Source organism: Rhinatrema bivittatum, unplaced genomic scaffold, assembly GCF_901001135.1.
Source record: "Rhinatrema bivittatum unplaced genomic scaffold, aRhiBiv1.1, whole genome shotgun sequence".
NCBI classification, from domain to species: domain Eukaryota; kingdom Metazoa; phylum Chordata; class Amphibia; order Gymnophiona; family Rhinatrematidae; genus Rhinatrema; species Rhinatrema bivittatum.
Genome location: NW_021820691.1, coordinates 253,889 through 259,888, shown reverse-complemented (window position 1 = coordinate 259,888; position 6,000 = coordinate 253,889). Strand labels below are relative to the sequence as shown.

General features: G+C 53.4%; 1 pseudogene; it reads right to left on the bottom strand.

Annotated features, from left to right (window-relative positions):
- Positions 1 to 304: 304 nt before the first annotated feature.
- The window catches only part of LOC115081944, a 43,851-nt pseudogene continuing 38,155 nt past the window's right edge, over positions 305 to 6,000 (bottom strand).

Here is a 6,000-nt window from a genome sequence, read left to right as displayed (position 1 = left end):
TATTGCAGGTTTGGGGGCCTGTGAGGGGGTCATCTTGCTGGGCTGTGGTGGGGGTCCCGGTTAGCGGGGGGGATACTGCTGGATATGCAGGTTAGGGGGCCTGTGAGGGGGTCATCTTGCTGGGCTATGGTGGGGGTCCCGGTTAGCGGGGGGGATACTGCTGGATATTGCAGGTTTGGGGGCCTGTGAGGGGGTCATCTTGCTGGGCTGTGGTGGGGGTCCCGGTTAGCGGGGGGGATACTGCTGGATATTGCAGGTTTGGGGGCCTGTGAGGGGGTCATCTTGCTGGGCTGTGGTGGGGGTCCTGGTTAGCGGGGGGATATACTGCTGGATATTGCAGGTTTGGGGGCCTGTGAGGGGGTCATCTTGCTGGGCTGTGGTGGGGGTCCCGGTTAGCGGGGGGGATACTGCTGGATATTGCAGGTTTGGTGGCCTGTGAGGGGGTCATCTTGCTGGGGCGTGGCAGGTGATTCCTTGGGATGGGGAATCTGTGCTGACCTTGGCTCTGGTGATTTAATTACTAATAAAGCTGCGGCCTTGTTTTAATCCCATTGATGTCTGGAGAGTATTATCTGTGTGACTGTTTCTGTAAGGGGCCTTCAGTCCTGGCTGCCCCTATCCTGCAGGTGCTGTCCCTATCTCCCCGTCCCCAGAGGGCTCACAGCCTGGGGTAAAGGAGGGGGAAGGGACTTGCACAAGGTCACAGGGAGCAGCAGCAGGATCTGAGCCCTGGTTTGTAGCTGCTCTCACCCCTCGGTGACTCCTCCACCCCTCCTTAATGATTTGTTCCCCAGGTATTTTACTCTACATGAGGTCCCTGTCCAAACAAACAGCCTTGAGCAGGGAGGGGCCTGGGCTAATCTCAGATGCTTAATCTTTAGGGACATTTTCAGCCCCAAATTAATCATCTAAATCTATCCTGTTACATCCACTAACACCCCCCAAGCAAGGAATCCTTCCCTCCCTTCCAACTGATTTTATTTAGAGAGAAAAGCCCCTCTCCCCCTCCTCTGTCCTGCGGCCCTCCCCGCAGACTCTCATTAGGAGGTAATTTCATTACCCCCTGGGTAACTTAGACCTCCCAGCCCCTAACTCCTCATCTCCCACCCGCTCCCCACCCTCTCAGGTCCTCTCCTATTGCGGGGCAGTCATTTTTCATTCACAGGTTTAACACAAATCTGGAGTCTCCTTTCCCCCTCTCTCCATCTCACGGAGAGCGCAGCTGATACCCCTGAGCCCCGCGCTCTCACTCCCAGCCTGGCACTGGCCGGATCCTCAGAGGCTCATCGTAGGTACTGAAGAAAGGCAGGAGAGGGCCAGTGAAGGGGTCAGAGAAGGTGAAGAGATGAGATTTATTCTCTGCATCGTAAAATGAAACTTCTCCTGCCTCATAGTCCAAGAAGATCCCCACAGCCAGGGGGCTCTCACGCAGGCGGAGCTTGGTCTTGGGGAGGTGAGGGCATAGTATTCCCGGCCAGACCACAGCCCCATTGCCCAGTATCCCTGCTCAGGTGATCGTGTGATGCACCCCTTCCTCCTCACAGAGTCCCTGCACACCCCCAACTGCCAGCACCTCCCACCCTCCACCTCCACCTCCCAGTAATGTCTCCCCGAGGTGAAGCTCTCACGCCCCAGCACACAGGGAGGAAAACCATGAAATCTCAGTGGATTGAACAGCAGGTCCTCTCCTGTGCCTCCCGGTCTCACAGTTTTCCCCGCGTCAGTCAGGAGGAGCCGGGGATGAGCGGTTTCAGGATCCAGATTCACATCCACTGCAGAGAGGAGAAACATTAATAAACATGAGCTCACACTTCTGATTGGCTCCTCACACACCCACGTCTAACCGTTATTGGCTCCCTACCCATCCCCTGGCCCTCATTGCCTCCTGTCATTGGTTAGTTCCTCAGCCATTCAGCCTATCAGAAGCTCTGCTCACGGGCAGGTTCTAGCAATCCTATTGGTCAGTGGCTCTCACTCCTGAGCTGCAGGACATAGGTCTCCAGACTGCCCCTCTCTGCTCCCAGGGTCTTCTTGCTTTCAGCTGAGGGAGGGACCTGGGCCTATTTCAGACCGTACAAAAAAACGCCCGGGAGAGGGGCACCAGCCCACTCTCCCACCGAAATAATAGCCAAATAACTGTGCCCTGCATCCTGCAGAGGACACAGAAGAAAAAGGCCTGAACAAAAATCACAAAGTTGTGACGCAGCTGTCCAAAGATGTACACTTCCATGCGCAGAGGCTTGGGAGAAAGGTGAGGGGAAGGGGGGGGGGGGGGGGCCCACTGCCAGGCATGCACCTGTTAGCCTCAGAATGACACTGATGGGAAAGAGGGAAGGGAAACCGTAACCCTGGCAGGGGCCTTGCCCCCAGGTGGGCCTATTTCAGTCCAAAAGCGAAATAGACCTGGGGGGAAGGCAAGGTGGCCGTCCCCCCATCAGAACAAAGAAAACCAACAAGTGCGCCCCTGCATCCCGCAGGGTACGCAAAAGAGGACTGAAAATGAAGTCACAAAATGTGTCATCGTGACCAGCTGCGAAGGGGTCAGAGCTCATAAGCTCCCGGGAGGAAGGACGGAAGGGGAGGGGTGGGATGGGATGGGAGTACCGTAACCCTGGCAGGGGCCTTGCCCCCAGGTGGGGAAGCTGATGCCCTCCATACTACAAATCCCAGCATGCACCTGGATAAAGCCAGGACTGAATCAGACTGCTCACTATGACATGGAGGCAGGTGACTGTGGCACAGGGCAGTAGCAGTGAGGAGGGTCACAGGTCACTGCCCTGCCTGTCCTGTGGCCCGTGCACTCTCTCTGTACCTGGGCACTTCCTGACGAAGGCAGAAGGGCTTCTTTCAGGGACAACGGAGGCCATGGGGAAAGCAAGACTGCAGGCCCCCAGGGTCCCGGTGCTGGTGCTGGTTCTGGAGGGCTTCAGCAGGGAGTGAGAGGCACTGCTAAGGTGTGAGAGAGAGAGCAGGGGTAGGAGAGGAATGTGCATGAGGGGAGGAGGCAGGGGAAATGAGTGAGCAAAAGACAGAGGGGAGGAGGCAGGAACAAAGTGTGTGGTAGAGAGAGAGATTTAAGTGTCCAGCGGTGAGGTGTGCGTGAGGAAAGGGGGAGCGAGACCCTGGAAAAGAGAATAAGTGAGCAGCAGGGGGTAAAGAGAAGTGGGTGTGAGTGAGGAGGGACAGTGAGGGGAGGGAGGGAAGGATGGGTATGGAGGAGAGATATAAGTGAGGGGGGGGATGTGTTACGTTTCCCAGCGAGTAGACAGGTGAAGGATGGGTATGGAGGAGAGATATAAGTGAGGGGGATGTGTTACGTTTCCTAGCGAGTAGACAGGTGAAGGATGGGTATGGAGGAGAGATATAAGTGAGGGGGGATGTGTTACGTTTCCTAGCGAGTAGACAGGTGAAGGGTGGGTATGGAGGAGAGATATAAGTGAGGGGGATGTGTTACGTTTCCTAGCGAGTAGACAGGTGAAGGATGGGTATGGAGGAGAGATATAAGTGAGGGGGGATGTGTTATGTTTCCTAGCGAGTAGACAGGTGAAGGATGGGTATGGAGGAGAGATATAAGTGAGAGGGGGATGTGTTACGTTTCCCAGCGAGGAGACAGGTGAAGGATGGGTATGGAGGAGAGATATAAGTGAGGGGGATGTGTTATGTTTCCTAGCGAGTAGACAGGTGAAGGATGGGTATGGAGGAGAGATATAAGTGAGGGGGGATGTGTTACGTTTCCTAGCGAGTAGACAGGTGAAGGATGGGTATGGAGGAGAGATATAAGTGAGGGGGGATGTGTTACGTTTCCTAGCGAGTAGACAGGTGAAGGATGGGTATGGAGGAGAGATATAAGTGAGGGGGGGGATGTGTTACGTTTCCTAGCGAGTAGACAGGTGAAGGATGGGTATGGAGGAGAGATATAAGTGAGAGGGGGATGTGTTACGTTTCCCAGCGAGTAGACAGGTGAAGGATGGGTATGGAGGAGAGATATAAGTGAGGGGGGATGTGTTACGTTTCCTAGCGAGTAGACAGGTGAAGGATGGGTATGGAGGAGAGATATAAGTGAGAGGGGGATGTGTTACGTTTCCCAGCGAGTAGACAGGTGAAGGATGGGTATGGAAGAGAGATATAAGTGAGAGGGGGATGTGTTACGTTTCCCAGCGAGTAGACAGGTGAAGGATGGGTATGGAGGAGAGATATAAGTGAGAGGGGGATGTGTTACGTTTCCCAGCGAGTAGACAGATGAAGGATGGGTATGGAGGAGAGATATAAGTGAGGGGTGATGTGTTACGTTTCCTAGCGAGTAGACAGGTGAAGGATGGGTGTGGAGGAGAGATATAAGTGAGAGGGGGATGTGTTACGTTTCCTAGCGAGTAGACAGGTGAAGGATGGGTATGGAGGAGAGATATAAGTGAGGGGGGATGTGTTACGTTTCCTAGCGAGTAGACAGGTGAAGGATGGGTGTGGAGGAGAGATATAAGTGAGAGGGGGATGTGTTACGTTTCCTAGCGAGGAGACAGGTGAAGGATGGGTATGGAGGAGAGATATAAGTGAGGGGGGATGTGTTACGTTTCCTAGCGAGTAGACAGGTGAAGGATGGGTATGGAGGAGAGATATAAGTGAGGGGGATGTGTTATGTTTCCTAGCGAGGAGACAGGTGAAGGATGGGTATGGAGGAGAGATATAAGTGAAGGGGGATGTGTTACGTTTCCCAGCGAGTAGACAGGTGAAGGATGGGTATGGAGGAGAGATATAAGTGAGGGGGATGTGTTATGTTTCCTAGCGAGGAGACAGGTGAAGGATGGGTATGGAGGAGAGATATAAGTGAGAGGGGATGTGTTACGTTTCCTAGCGAGTAGACAGGTGAAGGATGGGTATGGAGGAGAGATATAAGTGAGAGGGGGATGTGTTACGTTTCCCAGCGAGGAGACAGGTGAAGGATGGGTATGGAGGAGAGATATAAGTGAGGGGGGATATGTTACGTTTCCTAGCGAGGAGAGAGGTGAAGGATGGGTATGGAGGAGAGATATAAGTGAGGGGGGATGTGTTACGTTTCCTAGCGAGTAGACAGGTGAAGGATGGGTATGGAGGAGAGATATAAGTGAGAGGGGGGGTGGTGTTACGTTTCCCAGCGAGTAGACAGGTGAAGGATGGGTATGGAGGAGAGATATAAGTGAGGGGGGATGTGTTACGTTTCCCAGCGAGTAGACAGGTGAAGGATGGGTATGGAGGAGAGATATAAGTGAGAGAGGATGTGTTACGTTTCCTAGCGAGTAGACAGGTGAAGGATGGGTATGGAGGAGAGATATAAGTGAGGGGGGATGTGTTACGTTTCCTAGCGAGTAGACAGGTGAAGGATGGGTATGGAGGAGAGATATAAGTGAGGGGGGATGTGTTACGTTTCCTAGCGAGTAGACAGGTGAAGGATGGGTATGGAGGAGAGATATAAGTGAGGGGGGATGTGTTACGTTTCCCAGCGAGTAGACAGGTGAAGGATGGGTATGGAGGAGAGATATAAGTGAGAGGGGGATGTGTTACGTTTCCTAGCGAGTAGACAGGTGAAGGATGGGTATGGAGGAGAGATATAAGTGAGGGGGGATGTGTTACGTTTCCTAGCGAGTAGACAGATGAAGGATGGGTATGGAGGAGAGATATAAGTGAGGGGGATGTGTTACGTTTCCTAGCGAGTAGACAGGTGAAGGATGGGTATGGAGGAGAGATATAAGTGAGGGGGGATGTGTTACGTTTCCCAGCGAGTAGACAGGTGAAGGATGGGTATGGAGGAGAGATATAAGTGCGGGGGGATGTGTTACGTTTCCCAGCGAGTAGACAGGTGAAGGATGGGTATGGAGGAGAGATATAAGTGAGAGGGGGATGTGTTACGTTTCCCAGCGAGTAGACAGGTGAAGGATGGGTATGGAGGAGAGATATAAGTGAGGGGGGATGTGTTACGTTTCCCAGCGAGCAGACAGGTGAAGGATGGGTATGGAGGAGAGATATAAG